The sequence below is a fragment of the Grammomys surdaster genome, unplaced genomic scaffold (assembly GCF_004785775.1).
Source record: "Grammomys surdaster isolate TR1022 unplaced genomic scaffold, NIH_TR_1.0 149, whole genome shotgun sequence".
Lineage (NCBI taxonomy): Eukaryota > Metazoa > Chordata > Mammalia > Rodentia > Muridae > Grammomys > Grammomys surdaster.
In genome coordinates, this window is record NW_021604607.1 from 14,435,448 (window position 1) to 14,455,262 (window position 19,815).

At 46.5% G+C, this 19,815-nt stretch overlaps 1 protein-coding gene across 1 annotated transcript in view; it reads left to right on the forward strand.

Annotated features, from left to right (window-relative positions):
* Nucleotides 1-361: 361 nt before the first annotated feature.
* Cdc42ep3 (CDC42 effector protein 3) overlaps nt 362-19,815 on the forward strand; it is a 21,269-nt gene continuing 1,815 nt past the window's right edge. Inside the window, exon 1 of the mRNA XM_028765132.1 lies at nt 362-489. The gene's annotated coding sequence lies outside the window, so the exon portion shown is untranslated. The remainder of the gene's footprint in view (nt 490-19,815) is intronic.

Sequence of the window (19,815 nt, forward strand, 5' to 3'; positions counted from 1 at the left end):
GCCTCGCTAGCAGTCCTGCGGGTTTGGGGGTGGTGAGGAGGTGGGGGACAGGTACAGCGGAGGGAAGGTCCGGGTTCGCCCGCACCCTTCTCCCCGCCCCGCCCGGGTCTCGCAGCCCCGCCCCGCCCCGGGCCCGCCCCACCCAGGGCCCCGCCCCGCGCCCCGGCGCCCCGCCCTCGGCAGGTTGAGGCCGCCCGTCCGGCAGCCGCGCGCACAGCGTTGCGGGCGCTTCTAACTGCCGCTGCGAGCACAGCAGCGGGGACGCTCGCCGGCAACCCAGCTCCGCAGCCGCGGCCTCCCGGGAGACGCTGCGCACAGTCCCGGAGCAGATTCAGCGGTGAACCATCGCTGTCCCTCCGGTTCTGCGCGCACCGGCGAGGAGTGTGTGCACCCTCGGGAGGCGACCCGGGCCAACGCCCGGCCCCCCGGCAGAAGCAAGGAGCCTTGGAGACTGCTGCTGAGTGTGTAACCCAGGCTGCCTCTCCACCTGTAAGTCTGTCCGACCCTCCACCTAAGCCCCTTCCAGCTAGTGCATATGGTGGCCTTGGAAGACTTAGAGGGTGCAAGGATAATCTAGAGCACCGCCTTCTGGAGATGATGTCCAGAAGATCAAAGGGGACATCATGCTTGATGTCCGGGAGGGGGGGATCAGGACGCGGAGCTCTGCCATCCGCGCCTACTTCTTTAGGGTGGGGCTGCAGGCAGCACGGCCCCCTCCGGGCCATTGACAGCCATTCTGGGCGCGTGTTGCGTTTTTCTATCAGAACAAACCGCACTGGACTACCGCGCCCCTCTAGGTGTGTGTTTGCACCGGCGCGGCGCGTGTGAGTGCACCGCGCAGCTTGGCAGTCTCCACACTGACAGAGGCAGCGCATTGTAGCTGAGGCTCCAACCTGCAGATATGGCAGTTGGAATTTTTTTTTTTCTTCTTGACTGCGGTTTCTGAACAACTGAAGCGTTTACAAGATCTTTTTCTCCTCCTCCTCCTCCTCCTCCTCCTCCTCCTCCTCCTCCTCCTCCTCCTCCTTCTGCTGCTCTTCTTCCTCCTCTTCCTTTTCCTTCTTACTAAGTATCTTGACACAGCCATGCGAGGACGAATGGATCTGGCCAGTCATTTTTTTCTTTATGAATTATTATACTCCACCCCCTCTCGCCTTTGGGAGGGAAGGCATGTGTTTCATCTTATAAATAGAAAGTAGCATATTTTTTGGCAGGACCTGCTTTATACTGCACCGTCTAGGAGAGGTCAGTTTAAAAATAAATATGCACTTGAATGTTACATTACCGAGCCGGCTGTGGCTGGGACAAGCTGCGAGGACAGCAGCATCAAAGCTGGGCACACATCTGTGTTGAAAGGAGTAAAAGCCCCAGAGTGCAGCCCCGGCTGACAGTCAAGTAATTACATTTTGTTTTAAAAAAAAAGTGAGTGAATTAAAACGAGGGTGGGAAGAGGGATATCAGGCGGGGACTGGAACATGAATCTTTGCAGCCTTGGTGCGTTTTCGGGTAGCGGGCTGCTGATGTGTGTAGCCTGTACGGGGCTCTGGGGGAGGGAACTAATGTATGTGTTAAGGAGACAAAGATTCCTTCTGCTTCTTCCCCACCATGGCAGCTTGTAGCCCTCACAATATCCTCGAGTTCTGGGAGGGGGTGGGGGAGGGGTGCCGCCTTGAAAATATTAGGAGGGTAGCAGATGTCCCTGCTTTAATAGCAGACCCAGACTTGGGAACTTCCCCTTAACATCACAGGGAGGAATAAGCCTCCCCAGGAAGCAGCCAGGATGCCCCAGGGGTATCCCTAAGTCCATTAAAAGACTCCTGTAATGGTCTGACTTATAAAAGATCTTTCAACTAACAACTGAGCTAGGGAGTACAACTTCTGGACAGCTGTAGACGGCTCCACCACTGTGATTTGATGGACAGTTTAGATGCAAGTATACACAAACACCTTTTTCAGAATGAAGGACTCAGACATAAGGCGGTTGTGAACTGTCTGGCAATGTAACGCGTGAGATAAAGGATAAGATCTATATTCAAGGAATGGTTGGCAGTCCATATGGAAGTGCCTAGGTTTTCCAGTAGGCCTTGCCCATGACGGAAGACCGGGCTACCAGCCCCTGGGCTCACAGCCCCTGGGCTCACAGATGATGTTTGGAGGAGAACTTTGGAAGCCTTCTGGGTCCGTGGCAGTTTCTGTTTCCAGCCATCTCATCTGCTAGAGATTTGCATTCTGAGTTCTATGATTGGAACATGGTGCAGGGGCTGTGGCAGCCCCTGAAGACATGAAGTAAGATGAGCTCCCCCCACCCCCAATCTAAGCCCTGAAATTCTGCCTCATATCTGAAGGGGACCTAGAGAGACAGCTAGAGTAAAGCACTTAACTGTACATTTTCTCTTTTTTGCTTTTTATTGTGAATTTAAATGTGGTCCAAGATGCATAGAAAGCTGTAACCATGATTGCAGGACGGCTCCCCGGAGCCGGTTGGCCCTGTCTGCTCTCCAGTTTCCCCTTTAATGTGGTGTTTTGTTTTATGTCTGACATGTTCACAAAAGCTGACCTTTTCCACTTATAAATTTTCTGCTCTTCAACAGCATTAGGGATAAAATCTCTTTAACCTGTATCACCCTAAGGTTCTTAACCAAGCCATCAAAGTTTCACAAGTCCTTTGCCCACTAGACGTAGCATTTAGCCAATAAGTGGCAATACAATTCCCGACCTAAGCCCCTAGAATAACTGTGCCAATTTATTATTATTATTGTTATTATTATTATTACCCTTGTTTCAGTTTGATTTCATAGAGGCTCAGCCTAGTTTCTTTCTAACTAGAATCCCACTGACCTACTTTTCTTTTCATTGAGTAAGAACCTAAAAACTGTATTTTGAAATACACTATGTTTCAGAGAACAAGTTTAGCCATTTGAATCTAGTAGATGCAACCAGGCCAAAAAAAAAAAAAAATTTCTTAAGATTGCAGGTCGGAGAATTCTAATGGATATCAAAAGTAATTCTACCACAAAGCCTGTACTCAGTGCTAAGCTAAGTACTCTCCTCAGTGCCTGCGTTAACCACTTCATTGCTAAACAATCACTCTATGAAAGAAGGTGTGTCAGTGCCTACATTTTACAGGTGTAATAATCGAAGACAGACCAGTGATATAATTTGCCCAAAGTTAGACAGAAAAGAGCATACCTAAATGTGGGTGTGCCTGAGTGCCCAATTCTACGTGGAAGTCTGCCTTTTTGGGTTAAAGGATTGAGAAAGCCTGACATTATTACCATGGAGTAAGACCACCTAGACACATTGCCTGGCTCTGACATATATCACTTGTGCAATATTGGACAAATGATTTCACTTGTGTGACTGTCTCATTTGATATCCACAGCTAATCTTTTAGATAGATGGTATGGTACTTCTTTTCCAGATGAGACCTTAGACTCTCGTGCTCTGTAACTTGGTCAAGGTTACACAGCTAAGTAAGTGGCAGGGCACAGTTTGAATTCAGGTGTGTCTGACCTAGTTGTGAATGCCACACCTCCATTGTCTGGGTGAGGGTTACGAGCGCTATTAACTATGATTACTGTATGGCTTTGGCCTCTGGAGAGGAACTCATCCTGCATTCCTCTAGCTCACCATATCACCTCCCAGAGGAAGGTGACAGTAATTGTCAGCCCGAGGGGAGACAGCTTGAATTACTTAATTATTAAGGGTGGTTGGTTCAGTCTTGTATATGGCGACCTTGTGCTTCTATGGCAGAACTATCATGAAACTGCTGGAATTGGTCTGAGCAGTTTATAGCATAAACAAAGAGATTCACTAGGGGCAAATGTGGAACTCTGAAAAGAGAAAGCCATGCCCCAGCTGGGGACAAGGCACTCCAGTATCCAGGAATGAAAGCAGCCATAAACGCAGGAATGAACGTAGGCGTGTCCTTGGATCAGTCAGAGGTAATAGGACTGAATAACCATGTTTGGTATGTCATTACATCCATGGGGCCTGCCTTGCAGCCCCTGGCACCCAGTGGATATTCAGTGCCTGTTGGGTGGTGATACTGCCCTGATAATTCCAGGGAAGTTAGGAACTACAGGAGGTTGGGAAGAAAGGTCCTTGGCAGAAAGGGGCCTATGACAGTGGTGCACACACCCTGAGCAGTGCTAGATAAATGTCTGGTGTGAAAGATAGCATGGAGAAGCCTTACAGGCTAGAGCGTCCTTGCCCAGGATGGTCGGCCTGGCCTCTGCTTCTCATCAGCTGTGAAGCCTCAGCTTCATCCCAGGGCAGGCTCTGGAAATGACTGAGGTTTGCTTCACAACTACAGGGACAGCTGTTGGAACTGGGGCTGTCCAACCTGATTTGGAATTTTCTCTTTTCCTGCCTGTTTCCTTTAAAGATGACAAAACAAAACAACATCCTACAAACTAAATTAAGCAACCAACCACATCTACAGCAATTAGCAATCAACCAGGGAGTTTCTTCCCGCTTTGGCCTTGGTGCACTTCAATGAGAACTTTTACAGAGTGGAGTACCAGACTAAGTGTGCCATTGTGGAAAAGCAGCCTTTAAATCTAACCTTTTAGCTTTATGGTAGGAAACAGACATTAAAACAGTGGCTGTTTTGTTGTGGTTTTGTTTCTGATCTTGAACTCCCCATCCATCTGTCTCAGCATCCTGAGTGCTGGAGCTATATACAAAGGCCACCATGCCCACAGTGCACCTCCTCCACTCATTTTTAAGTAGCCAGACTGTAGGAAGATGGTGAGCTCAGTCGTGTCTCTGCGGTCATTAGTGCCTGCCTAAATGGCCCTCGCAAGAGACCGCAAGAGGAGGACATTTTCTAAAACTAAAGTTCTTAGTGGTTTGGAAGCTGTTTGCATGTTTCAGAAAGTTAGGACTGGCCTTCTAGCCTTTGACTCTTAAGCAATATTAAGTGGTCACATCCTGTAGTGACCCAATGGGATTGATACCTAAAGCATTCCTGAAGACTCAGAAAGACCAGGAAAGGGAACTGCAGGAAGTCAGTTAGATGATGTCCCAGCCCCCTTCCTGCACAACTTTGCAGAGTACCCACTATACCACCGGGCAGTGACTCCCTGTGGAAAGAGCTTCTACTGTGTCTCAGATTGTTTTGCCCTCACAATGGCTTCAGGACTACTCAGGGAGAAAACTCACTCTGGGGAGCACCAAGCCACAGTTGCACCGATGACTTGTGTGTTGTGTACCTTGCAGCCTGCTGAGCTGAAGGTAGTAGATACTGGTTCAATAGTGGTTCTGCTTGGAAACAGGCAGAGGTAGCAAGGACTGATCTGAAAACACAGGTTGGCAGCTTGACATGGATCCGAATGGTGTGATTCAGGCCTCTGGAAGCCTGTTTCTCATCTCTAACAGGATTTGGTGTTTGATGAGCTCAGATCATCCCTAGCTGTAGATTTCAGTAAGCCAGTATCCATGCGACCTATCACCATTAGCCTAGCCTGCTAATAAAGAGGGGCCTTAGGCTGGGAAACAGTCATGTAGTTCTCTAAGGAGCCAGAGCAGGCTGGAAGGCAGGAACTTCAAAGACAGGCTTCTGTTTGGACAGCTTACACATTTGGGAATCTGTCTTGTTCTGGTGACATCCTGAAGGTCATATTTATAGACACATGGCTCCCTTTGGGCGGGTCCTAGCACTAAACTGCATGTGGCGTTCTCACTTTTAGATGTCTTCAGAATGGAATGTCTTCCAGTCATGCTGAGTTGGGGTGGAATGGTAAGATTAGTTCATGCTCAAGCTGGAGGCTTTTATCCTGGGTCCTTCCCGAAGGACTCTTTAAATCCAGTGGCTCACCTCGGGAGAGGTGATTGCTGCCACCAGCCTGGTGGAGAAGCTGGTGGGTGTTGTGTATGGAGTCAAACAGGGGTTGCTTCCTGCTCAGTTTTGTCTTGGGCAGGAAGTTTGACTTTTGGAGCCACATCATTTGGAAGACTTCATACTTTAATCAATTAAGTGTTCAGATCCTAAAGCCTAAAAGAAAGTTGGAAGAAACTTGTGCGATGGCTATTTTGGGTGGTCATCCTGACTGTATCTGGAATTAGCTAAAACTCAAGCAGCTGGGTACACCTGTAACAGATTTACATCATGAAGTCATTTGAAATGGAAAGACCCATTTCTAATGCAGATCTTAGAGGTGAGAAGATACACCTTTAATCTGGGGCTCCCCTGCTGATGACAGTCTGTGAAAAGGACCTAGAAGGAGGAAGCTTGCTTTCTTTGTCCTTTAGACATCACTGGCTTGGGAGCCTACTTCTTCAGGAGTCTGGCTTATACTGAAGACCAGGTGAGACATCAACTCAACTCTGTGCACTGAACAACTACTACTGGATTGATTCTTGGACGTTTCATTGGTAGACAGCCGTTGTTGTTAGACTGGGTACACAACGGCTTGTAGATCATTCCAGTAAATCCCTATATAGTCCTATATGTCCTGTTCCTCTAGAGAACCCAGACTAATGCAGCTTCAGTGAGGAGTTTCCAAAGCCCACCTTGTGCAGCTCTGCTCTCTCAGAGACTCTGTTGCTAATATCTACCTCTCTCTTGGGTTGGGGCTCATTGCCTTCCAGTCACTTCCAGGCACTTCATGCCCTAAGAAGATGCCCACAATTCTATTTAGAGTTTGCAGAGGAGGAAACTCAAGTCTCAAGAGGAAGTCACTGGCACCGATTAGCACAGTGACACTAAGAAGGGGGACTGAAATGCTATAAGCTTGTAGAAAAGTATTGAGAAGAGCACTGGCTTGGAGAGCACCTTATAACATGGGGTCTCCAGATGGGTTCCAACACAACAGGGTATGGAAAGGGGTCTGGCTGGGGTCTGTGCAGGGAGCCTCCAGCTTTCTCTGCCACTACTCCAGCTCACAAGCTTGTGGTAAGCTAAGATGCCCAGGTCTGTTTGCATAAGAGCTGCCAGCCACATCCTGCCTCCTTCTGCACTTATGTGATTATATAATGAGCTTTAACCCACATGCAGGACTTCCTACTTATTCACTTGATTCTTGTTGACTTCATCCTGTCCCTACTCAAGTCCTACAAGGTAGTTCTATACCCTGGTCTATCAGGGGCACGTCGAGGGGTCCCTGTGGGTCCCCCGCTGTCTAGAGAGAAATACAGCTGCTCTGTCCTTCAAGTCATTGTTCTAACATCAGGGCCCCCCTCAGCCTTTGCCAAAGTCAGTGTCATACCTAATCTTCCCACCTAGCAGCCCTCTCCAAAGAAGCAAAGGTGCTGAGTGGACCAACTAGGGCCCACTTGGCCATATTTCTTCAATGCAAAGATCTCAATTGCTCTAAAAATAGATGCTGCAATCTACAAGGGGTCTTATCCTCTTTTGAAAATAATTTGACTATAATTTTTCAAAGGCTCTGCACAGTGACCAGATGGAGACAAGTATTTGCTGGGCCTTAGGACATTCCATCCCCTGTAAGCCTCAAGAAAGCTGTTCTCAAACGAAGTGGAGTCCTCTCTGTGGCTGGTACAGGCCCCACCCGGGCTTCTTTTTGCTATAGGATGTCCATTGTGGTTCCCTGATATTTCCTCATATGCTTTTAGGTCACATGAGCCAAGTTCTCTTGAACTCACTTCCACTTAAGAGGAGAGGTCAGCAGTGGGCTCGTCGCTTCTCCAGAATCTCACTCTTTAAGTTGAACTTGAATGTAATCAGAAGAGTTGAATGGCCAGGTGGTCGTAACTCCCTAATAAGACACTTGTCTGTAGTTTGTAGGCATGGGTAGAAGCCATTTCCCCTTTAAATAACATTCACAAATATATACTCTCTTTAGTTCCTTCTGTGAGTAAAATAATTCATTTCCATAGATGACAGCCTAATTGAGTGGGGGTGATATTCAAGGAAGGGGTAACTATAATACACTGTGATGGTTGGTAGATGTCAAATTCACACAGGATGCTAAGGCGCTCCAGAGGCCTTGGCAACAGGGAGGCCCTGGCAACAGGGAGGCCTTGACGTCGGGCAGGAAAGCTAAAGCTTCAGGGCTGGGCAGCTCCTTGGTGTGCCTGTGTGGTCATGTGCTGTCTTATCTCCAGGCTATAAGGGTGGGCCTGCCTCTAAAGGATTTTAAGCTTATGGGTGGATTCTAAGTAAGAAGATAAAGAGGAAGAGAGGCAAATGCACAACAGGGCGTTGAGGAGGGATCCAGTGATAGGGCTTTGGACTTGACAGAATGAAGCTAGGGAAAGTTTGAGGTGACAGCTGGGTTTTGCTATTTACAAGGAAAGAGAAGAAAGAATAGAAGGCCCTCACCATGGGTAGTCAGAAGGAGGAAAGATACGAGTTTCCCAGGAAAACAAAGTGAGGAACCCCAGAATGCAGGAGAGAAATACAGTGCTTCAAACTCTGAGAAGAGTCACTATTTTGCCTATTGATTTCGATTTCCAATCTGTGGCAGAATGATGCTACCTTACTGTGCATAGTGAAATATATAGCTCAGACCTCACACAGCAAGGTCAACAGTGTACAAACCCCAGACTTATCATTAACCACTTCAGTGAGAAAAGAAAACACTGACTGTATGCTTGGTTGCTATGGTAATGTCAAAAATTTCTAAGAACTTACTTTCTGTATCTTTACCTATGGACTGGTCTGGTCCATGGACCACTTTGAGTGGTTCTAGTCTAGACGTAAGTAGGTCAGTGTGAGCTGAAGTCCTACGCCAGAAGTTATCATTAGAAGTGGTAGTTGAAGCCACGTGCAGGGTGTGACTGAAGCATGGGGGTAGACAATAGAGCTTTGTAGAGATGCAAGCATCTAAAGCAAGGATTCAAACCTTTTCAGTGAAGGGTGTGGTGCTTCAAGGGACACATGCAGCTCCACCCAGGTATCCATTCTGGCTGTGGTGATTCTGCTGCGGTCTCTCAACTTCAGTCTATTGGGCTCGAGGCCTGATAGCTGTCTTTGAGGAACTGTTTTAGGAATTAGAGGATGTTCAACAGCATATTTGCTTTGTGTCCATGAGGTGCCACTCCTTTCCACCTAAGGTCACAGGATCGAAAATGTCTGTAGACATTTCTTTTGTTACTTGCTGGGGGTACCGGGCTACCCTTTGAGGAGAATTGCTGTGCTGTAGAGAGTACAGAAACAAGTCCCCATTCACTGTGTGTTCCAATAAAACTTTATTTACCAAAACAGGTAAGGGGCTAGATCTGGCTCGCCTATTGTAGGCCCTTGATATAAGAGATGGGCAGAAAGAGAATAAGATTATGAAATCTGAGGGACTTGTGTTAGTGGCCAGCATGTAAAAAGGTCCAACATAACTCTCATTTAGGATATCATGGCTTACCTTACTCTCTTTGAGAAAAAATCACAAAGGCAGAACACAGGAAAATAACAAATGGCATAAGTTCTACACAGACCTAAGAAAGCCCAGAAGCCAGGGCAGCATGGAGGCAGGATTACGTGCGGTGAGTCAGAAAACTTCCTCCCGGAAGGAAATGGCTCTCAAGCCGGTCTCAGAGAATGTTATGAATTGTGTTTGATGGTGGTAAGAAGGTAAGGAAGACATTCCACCTTGGGACACAGAGTTCTTGGTTCCAGAAAGTTAGGAGGGAAGTGTGAATAGCCTTGGACGGAGGGATCCATTGTCCCCAGGGCAGTTGAGCCCTGAGATTGCTCACGGTCACATGCGTGTGCTTCCTCTGGGAAGAGAAATAACAACACAGGATATTTTCTAGGAACAGGATGTTTGTTTTTTTTTTTCCTTGAGGCTCAGAGGTATTCTTGTTGCTTTAAATTTTTAATCTTTTGACCTTAACCAACCACAAAGTCAAATTCCTTTTGATATTGTGTTTCATAATAGCAAAACTAGCAAGAAGCTGTGGTGTGTCAGAAAGGTGAGTGTGTGGGAGCCTGTTCACCCACTGTGGGTGTCTGGCAAAGTCAGGCTGGTGTCTGCTGCCCCTTGCTAGTGCAGTCTCTGCACATCCTTTTCTCTGGTGCTGTTGGACTTCAGGAGTAATCATTTTGATTGGTAAATATCATGTTATCCAGTTGATGGTACAGATGTGTCAGAAACTCTGGCTCCTACTGATTGACCTGAAACATGGGCTTGATGTGTCCTAGGTGGTGTATCCTAAGTATTTCATAAGTGCCTACCTGGCCCACAGCAAGCACACATCTATTAGCCATTACACATATAAATTCTTTAAAGAGCCAGGCATTTCAGGTTTGCCTCATCTACAGAGTCAATTTGCACCGTCAGTTGCTTTCTTGGAGACAATCAACCTGTCTCCTGTGACAGAAAAATCGAACTGGCTATGGATTAGCTATTTCAAAATTTGAAGTTCGCTGTGTGCTTTGTGATTGATATAGGAGGCAAACCCACTTTGGGCTCATAGAAAAATTCCAGCCTAGTAAGAGCTTTGAAGAGATGAAGCATCTAAAGCAAGGGTTCAAACCTTTTCAGTAAAGAGTTCGGTGCTTTGAGGAACACATACTATAAATGAATGCAGTCTGCATTCATTCAGCTATGTGTGTATCATATAGACAAGTGCGTAGTTAACACAGGGAGTCTCCTGTACAAATGGTCAGCAGTGAAATGGCCACATACCCAGGGCAGATGTGATGCAGAGAAACCTGTGGTTTCCCGTTCAGCGAGCATGGGTGATTATAGTCAGCCCTAACAAGATGCAAGGATAGCTCGGAAATCCCCAATCTGTGCCTTTTGTGACCACAGTGGAGAAACAGAGTATTCAGAATGCCCAGTTTGAGAATGGATCATAACAGCAAAGGAATAGAGACATCCTCTCGTCAGGCCTCTGAAGAGTCCACAGTCTGGATTTCTAGGTTCCCACTGTCAGATCTGGAGTTCCACACAAGCAACTGCTGATGTAAATGTTAGCAGGCTTTGTTTCGCTTTACTGTTTGAGCAACTAAGCAGTCTTGGGAGATCCTGACTTTTGGCAAGAATTGGAAAGACTGAACAGTGCTGTAAACAAAAGGGTCAAAATCTTTCTGTATTGATTTTGTCTTTGCATGGTCGCAGACCAAGTTGGATCCAGTAGTTAGGGAGCATGTGAGACCTTCACAGTAAGGTCCTTGTTGGACTCCTACCCATCAGTCCTTGAGGGCCTGCTGGGTGCTTCTGGCCAGCACTGAGGCTAAGTCTCTGTAAAACCAGTCATGCAAAATGAACCAGGCATGAGAGAACTTGCCCTCGGCCTACCTTGTTAATAACTGTTAGGAATCAATGTCCATATAGTCTGCCCTTGTAATTCACTTTTATAAGGAAAAAATGCCCTAATGGGCTCTCTTCATAAGTGTTGGAACCTTGGGAGGTGGGTGTCCTGTCATTTAGTTTTGCTTTTAAAAATCTTTTAAATAGTGCAATTAAGTTCTGTAAATGTAAGGAGTGTACGTAAATTAGTTGTGAGTCTCCCACATGGCATTTGTGGCTCCTGTATAATTGGGGCTGTAAATGGAAAGTAAATACAAGCTGTTGTTTAATCATAAGTGAGAAGTCCAGTTATAAATAATTGAAGGTGGGTGTATCAGACTTTCTGAGTGGGTCCATAAAATAGAGCCTGCTCAGGCTGGCGAGGATTTGCAGGCCAGGGCTCGGCAGTGGGGAACTTTGGGCTCATAGAAGCTGATAGTTTTGCAAGAGGCAAAGCTGCCCTCAGTTTAAGAACCATGGGCAGAAGATAAGACTCTAAAGATAGAAAAGGCATCTTATCTTCGGATGGGTGGAGTGGAACAGCCTAGAAATATGGACAGCATGCCCTTGGGGGCATGGGTACTTTACTGGCCTTGCCCCACCCCCTTTAAGTTCACTGTTAAATGTTGAATACCAAAATTCTTCTGTGAATTAATTTTTTTTTCCTTAGAGAAGCACCCTTGCCCCTGCCTGAGTTGCAAAAGGACTGTTCTGTAGTGTGCTTTGTAATGATGCTTGAGTTTCCTGATAGCAAAGGTTGTCTAGTCACTAGCAAGTGAAAGCATAGCTGTGTTTGAACAGAAAGCCTTTTCAGGGACAAGTCTATGGACCTGTTTATAGGGGAGTGTGAAATGAAGCCATGGGGAAATAAATGAATGTGTCCCCTGTAGAAGGCTTTCGTGCACCCAGAGGGAGGCCCCAGATTCTGGCTTCTCCTGCTGCGAGGCCCTCTTTCTGTGGAGTGTACATTGCCTCTCTCTAGTTCCCTTGGTCCCCACTACTTCTTCCAAGAATTCTGGTTCTCTAGTTCCTCCCTAGAGGAAAGTCAAGCTCTGAGTCCTTGTCTCCTCCCTGAACAAGTTAATCTCTTCTTCATTACAATGAAATGAATCCTTCAGATCACTAAAGATTAGTGTCCCATTAGTTTTCTTTTAGACCTTTCTTTCACCTTACTTGGTTGCCCTCCAGTTGCCCTCTGCAGAACACATTGAAGCGTGTTCCAAGTAGCCTTTATCCCTTCCGAAGAGTACAGTCCAGGGACCAGTACAGTTTAGGAGTCTGAATGCCATGGAAGGATGAGAAGTTACTATTTTATCCTCCTGGATTGTCACAGAGAAACATGCAGAAGATGCTTTCTCGGGGCTAGGAGCAAGGTGGAGGCAGGTGGTCATCCCATCGTGCTTCCTTAAGTACCTGTGTGTTCCTTTACACAGGAAAGAATAACAATATATGTTTTTTTGTTTGTTTGTTAATGTGCAAATGGTGGTACTGTTGCTGGGTGCTAAGGGAGGGCTCGGTGGTGACTGCTGGGGCAAAAGGGAGAGAGGATTGAATTTGGAGCTGGGGGTGTAGCTTAGTGATTCAGTGCCTGGACCTTTGCCTAGACTCCGGGTCCCATCCCCTGTAGAGACTTGGGGGGCAGGGGCGGGGGGGGGGGGGGGAGAAGGTTGAGTTGGGATGCCCTTGAATGATGTGAGCATGGCTCTTTCTGACTCTAAGTCAGAAAGGGGAAGTTGACTTCCAACTCACTTCCTACAAGTAGAGGAGAGGAAAAGAACCAGCGGTCCCTCAGGAAGGCATCATCCTCAGCTCACACAGCCTGCCCTTGTTTTCTCATGTGTGTTTTGAATTAACATTGCAACCTGTTTTGCAGGATGCACGACATTTTTTTGTATCCTTTTCCCAACCAAGAATTAACCTAAAAATAATTAGCATTCCTTTCTTAAAATAAAAGGATTTCCCCTCAAAATTTCAACCTCTTGTTCTTTTCAGAACCTAGTAAATTGCCAGTACACTCACTTCTGAGCAATCCAGGAACTGATTTTTCAGTCAGTAATTTGTTTTGTTTTTTTTTTTTTTTGGTTTTTTTGAGACAGGGTTTTTCTCTGTGTAGTCCTGGCTGTCCTGGAACTCACTCTGTAGACCAGGCTGGCCTCGAACTCACAAATCCACCTGCCTCTGCCTCCCAAGTGCTGGGATCAAAGGCGTGCGCTACCACCGCCCGGCCCAGTAATTTGTTTTTTTTATAACCTTTTCCTCCCTTGTCCTTGCTGTCTGCTTACTTATTTTGGTATCTGTATTATTAGACAATTCTCTAGAGTGACAGAACTTATGGAATGATTATCTTTTTCTCCTCTCTCTCTGTCTCTCTGTCTCTGTCTCTCTGTCTCTGTCTCTCTGTCTCTGTCTCTCTGTCTCTCTCTCTCTCTGTGTCTCTCTCTCTCTCTCTCCCCCTCTCTCTCTCCATAAATATAAATATATGATTTATTTATTATAAATATAAAATATGATTTATTGGAATGACAGGCCGAAGCCCAAACAATCCAACAATGGGTAGCTGTAAATAGAAAGTCTAATGTGTAGTTGTTCAGTGCCACAGGCTGAATGTTTCAGCTGATCTTCTATATATGCTAGAATCCCAAAGATGTGGGGTCCAAATCCAGGAAAGGAATGGATGTGCTAGCAAGGCGAGGGAAAACAGGCAAAGATAGCTTCCTTCTTCTTTGTTCTTATATAGACTTCCAGCAGAGGGTGTGGTCCAGATTAAAGCTGTATCTTCTTGCCTTAAAATTTGGATTAAAGGTGTGTGTCTTCCAGCCTCAAAGATCTGAACTAGAAGTGGATTCACTTACTGTAAACCAAGCAGGAAGTCTCCCACAGATGTACCCTCCATTTCTGAATTGTAGTTCATTCCAGGTATAGTCAGGTTGACAACCAAAAATAGCCATGACAGTATGTTTAGAATTATTTTGTTTCCCAAAGGAATGACAGAAGAAATAGATGGTAAGACCATCATCTTAAGTGAGGAAGGAAGCTGGATATGGTGACTCTTGCTTGTGATCTCAATGCCTGGGAGGCCAAGGCAGGAGAATACCCTCAAGTTTGAGGCCTGCCTGGGTGAGTTCTAGGATAGCTTAGGTTACACAGTAAGACTCTGTTTCCATAAATCAAAAAGAAATGAGATAAAATGAAAGAAAACAAAACTGGTGTATTGATATATACCTGTGACTCCAGCAGGATGGAAGCGAAAGCCTCAGTTAAGAAACCCTCGTATCCTTCCTCCCACCAAAGATCAGTAGTGAAGAAATGGCTCCGTTTTCCCCATAATTAAGATGTTATTGCTTTGGGTTTTGTTTTTAATCATCTGCTTATATGCTTAAGGTAGTCACAAGTAAATAAAATTCCTACATTGATACAGGGATGACAGCCCAGCCATGTGCATTCCCTACCAGAGGTGTGGCTTTAACACCCTCTAAGGTCTTACTCTGTGTCTTAACATCTTGGATTTCTCACAGGTGCCTGGAAGTAGGAGCATGTCCATCAGAAGCTGGATAGCCTGTCTCCTTGGGAGAGGATGCCTAATGGCTGCCCGGGAGCTCGCCCCGTCTCTTTGAGTGTTTGCTTTCTAAGGAATGTAACTTCCCAGATGGGTGTTATCAGCTCTCCTCTTCATCTCTAGCTTGGGAAGGAAACCACAATCTGCAGTCATGAAGACTTTAGATTTCAGAATCAAGGCATGGGTATTTGAGAAAGGTCTGTGCATAGAGACCTTCCTTTCTGTCTTTAAAAGATCCAGGACAATAGTGAACACACAGAAATGCTAAAGAGAGGACACACTGGAACTTGAACAGAGAACTCTCGATCACTGGAAATGGGAGAAGATGCAGGAGGATAACCCAATGTCAATGACCAGCACCCTCTGTGCCTAGATGCCCTAGATAGAGTCCCTGATGGTGATGGAGATGCCCTAGCGTCCCTGATGGTGATGGAGTCCTGACTGAATCACAGTAATATACACTCATCGTTTGACACCTGGACTTTGCCAGATTTAAGTACCTCGTGCAAAATCAGCTCTCTAATACACTGTCTGAGCCATACACATTTAGTTATACTTTTATTACTCAAATAGCCAATTGATTCAGTAGTTGAGAACACTGACATCACAAAGAATGAGCATGGCTGTCTCCTTTTCACCTTTGTCCCTTCCCATTCATTTTGGCTGTTTGAGGATAGTCACCATTGTTAGTTTCTTGTGTATCGTGTTGATACATTTTATAGATATACAAGCCAACATATTTAGATTTACACACTTCACTTCTGCACCTACCTTTTCTTCCTTTGAACATGTGTATCGCTGGGCTCTTTCCCTGTGGCTGTATTAAACATTTCATTCTTTCTTAGATGTAAATACTACTAATTTGGGAGGCTGTACCGTCTGTACAAATCTTCTGAAGGTAGACAACTAGACTGTTTCCAACTCTTGGCTATTAGAAATGTTTGATTGGCCGGGCGGTGGTGGCACACGCCTTTAATCCCAGCACTTGGGAGGCAGAGGCAGGCGGATTTCTGAGTTCGAGGCCAGCCTGGTCTACAGAGTGAGTTCCAGGACAGCCAGAGCTACACAGAGAAACCCTGTCTCGAAAAACCAAAAAAAAAAAAAAAAAAAAAGAAATGTTTGATTGGATATCCTGTAAACAGTGTCTACCATATCTTTAAGTGGACTATGCCCCTATATGTAGAATCTGGGTCCAAGGGCATATGATGCACTAGTAGGAAAGATATCATCCAGTTCCCCGCCTGGAAGCTACTGTTCACACTCCTGTTGTCATGGATGCAGAAGCCCTTCTCTTTCTTCTGCTCTGCGTGCATTTGTATCTCCAACAGGCTCTGGAATGCACCCCCTTGGTAACTTGGGAGCTAACTAAATTCCCAGAGACTGTACTCTCTAAATGGCTTACCACTTCATATAAGGAACCTAGCCTACTGGTTGAGTGTGTCATTCTTGGGTCTAATATGTGGTCTTCTCAGGCTGACTCAATGTCTGGGCCACAGTAGTGTCTATTTGTAAATGGGGACATTTGGCATTCTAGCAGGAGCCGCTTGGCTCCTAGTAGGGTTCTTGTGAGTGAGAGAGCATTGTGGGAATGCAGAGGCTCTCACAAAATGCTGTCATGTTAGATTCTAGCTGCTGGGGACACACATACCTTTTCCAGGACCTGCCACTTCTTACTAGGGAAGACTTTAGCTGTCTAAAAGCAATCCAAAGAGCCAAGAGCCCGGAAGGGGAAAATAGACCTACTAGCTGATAAGCAGGGCTAGGAATTTCACAAATCCTAGGAGAGGACAGGAGAGGACTGGTCAGAATTACTGGGTGCTGCCCAGCACTGTATATGCCAACTCCTTCACATGAGAGAGCTGATGTTTTTGCCCAATAATTCCCCCTCTTAAAAACCAAACCAGCCTCCCATTGCCTTTGGCACTGCTAGGCTTGACACATGGTGTTGGTCAGTTTACTCTCTGCTGCTTCTGTAGATTCCTCTTAGCCCCCGCTGTAGCATACAGTTTTAGTCTACTGCCTTAGCTCTGGGGCTGGCCGTGCTACCACCCCCCACCTGGCGTCCCTTTTGCTCTACCCACCTTGAGCTCTGGGATCTGACTGAGCTACCCTTGTCTTTTTCCCTCTTATCTCTGGTCTCTGTGTTAGTGCCACCGATATAAACCCCAGCCTTTACTAAGCCAAGGGAACCTCCATCTAAAAGCCCACAATCCTGTAGCCAGGCAGGGGCTGCTCTAAGAGGCCAGGCATGAAGCCTTGGTTCTGAACATTCCTCCCTCAAATAGGAGCAAGTGTGCCTTGTCTTTCCTCATCCCTACAACCCCCCATTCTCCTTCCCTTACACAACAGATGAGAATGGCCCTGCCAGAGACAGAGAACTACACTCTGGTATTGGAATGCCCTGCCCTGGATACTTCTTGGCATTCCATACTCCAGCAGACCTCAGGCAGACATCAGTGGCAAGCCTTGGATCTTTTCCAAGGCAGCTGCCATCCTGGCCCTGCTGATAATCTGCCCCAGGAAATGGTTCTTCCCAGGGCTTGCCTACCACCTCCTGGGACAGGAAAGTATCACTAGGGTTCTAGGTTGGGGCTATGTGTTGTGTATGTGTTTCCTATATGGCAAGGAAACTGGTGTTTTATTAGGTCTACCAAGGTTTCAGCTTTTCATGTTTGTTTTGTGAGATAGGATCTAGAGTATCTCAGAATTGCCTCGAACTAGCTCAGGGTACCCTTGAAGTCAGGATATACTCCTGTCTCCACCTCTCCAATGGTGACATTGCAGGAATTCACTACCACTCCCTCTATGTAAAGTCTTTCCTTTTGTTACTGAGACAAGACCCAAATCAAAGCTAAATAAGAATGTTGGGACCTGAGGTCCTATTATGTTTGCTGGCTCTATGGCCTTGGCGGAACAAACCTGTTGCCCTGAGCCTCCTCCTCACACACAAAGCCAAGTGGGGCTGTGTCTCCCACTCTCCTTCTCTGCCTTCTCAGGCCTGGCTGGCTGGACAGCATGCTTCCCACACAGTGGGCTGTTACCTTTGCCAGTGGGTGGTACATACAGCCCAGCCCTTGTCACCTGTCACTGATGAGTGAGTTTAAAACTCTTGCTGAAAGGAAAGAAATCTGGAACAGATGGAGAGGGCCTCCAGCTGCTGCCAAGCAAGTGTGACTGTCTTCAAGCCACTGTCTGACCCAGTCCTAAGAATATTGTCAGTCCCAGTGCCAGAGGACTGGAGAGGGCAGGACAGGGTGGGGTGAGGAAGGGGAAGCAGGGTGAGAGATTTCAGGGGAGTCATGTGAGTTTAGCCTCTCTGTGTCAGCTCTTGGGGTTGGTGGGCTGATGGGGGATTTTCAGGTTAGTTTTTCAATTAGCAAGGGAGGCACTGACACTCCTCCTGGACCTTCTTCCTCACAGCCCTCACTTATGCCTGCAACAAATACTATCTACAGGGAAGATGCTTTGGTTTTAACATTGTACCTGCATTGATACCCACTTATTAAGTCATGGTTTCTGTGGATGCCTGGCCAGGGCTTAGAGCCTGGCCTCACTAGGATATGACCAAGGTTCCGGCCTGAACTGTGTGTGTTATCAGAGACTAGATGGAGTAAATTGATTTCTACTTCAAAACCAGAAAGGGAGTTTGGTCAGGTACATGGACACCTGTGAGGTCAGGTGCATGGACACCTGTGAGGTCAGGTGCATGGACACCTGTGAGGTCAGGTGCATGGACACCTGTGAGGTCAGGTGCATGGACACTTGTGAGGTCAGGTGTATGTCAGGTGTGAGCACCTCTACCCATAGTCCCTTTTTCTCCCCCTCTCTATACTCCTCCCTTCCTTTGCTCTCCTTTTCTTTTTCTCCTTCCTACACTTCAGCTCAGATGGGGTCTTCTATAATTGTAACCTAACCAGAGAGTGACTGCTGCCATGTTTTTTTTTGGGTAGAAGCAAGTCACAGTTGGATCTGCAAAGGCACCAGGAGGCAGGAAGGCTTACTTTAGAACTGCACCTCCCAGAGACAAGGCAGTGCGCCTTCTCAGTGAGGATCCAAAAGACCCTCAGGGACAGTTCAACTTATATATGGTCACAGTGTGTCTTAAAATGGAACAGTTATTTTTCTTTCATGCCAAAATACCAGTTTATGCTAGAGCTCTCGAAGGATGGCTCGGTGTTTTCTCTGCCACAACTGGGTTCCAGTTGTAGCTCGTCCCTGTTCTACCAGAGTGTTGGTACCCCTCCCCCATCCTTAGTCTTATTTCCCATCTGTAAGAATGCATTCTAGTGAGGTGTTCTTGAGTCTTTATATACTAGTATCCCTTACTAAATGTTAATTCCAGCCTCCTTCTTTAGGGCTGGTCATTTAATTTCGTTTGTATGCAGAACTCAACAATAAATCACTGTCAGTCTTGTTAGTGTGCATTCAAAGCAAAGAAAATATAATTTTAAACAGACCCAGTTGGTCCTATGTTGATTGCAGGTTTTTTATATTGTGTGTGTATGCATGAGTGCCTGCACATATGTATGTGTACCACATACATGCCTACTACCCACGGAGGTCAGAAGATCACAGGGGATCCATGGAGTCGCAGGCAGTTGTAAGCCCTGGTGTGGGTGCTGAGAACTTAACCCAGGTTCCCTATAAGAACAGCAAATTCTTCTAACCACTGAGCTATGTCTCTAGTCCCTTAATCTCAGATGTGTTCAGAAAACCATGTCGATAGCTATGTTTAAGAAGTACGGATGGGATGCTTAGCTTAGGGCATAAGTACCTTTCTTTCTGTTTCCCCTGAACTAAGAACTAAGGATTTATTAGTGACCCTGCTGAGACTCAAGCTCTCTCACAGTAGAAGGAAGGAAGCTGGGTGTTAGATGGGAGCTGGTCTCACCATTGTTTCCAGGCACTGGAATAGAATTCTGGGGAACGGTAGGCCTGAGAGGACCCTGAAGGTGGGTGCTCACAGCCTGAAGGTGGGGGCTCACAACCTAAAGGTGGGTGCTCGCAACCTGAAGGTGGTGCTCACAGCCTGAAGGTGGGTGCTCACAGCCTGAAGGTGGGTGC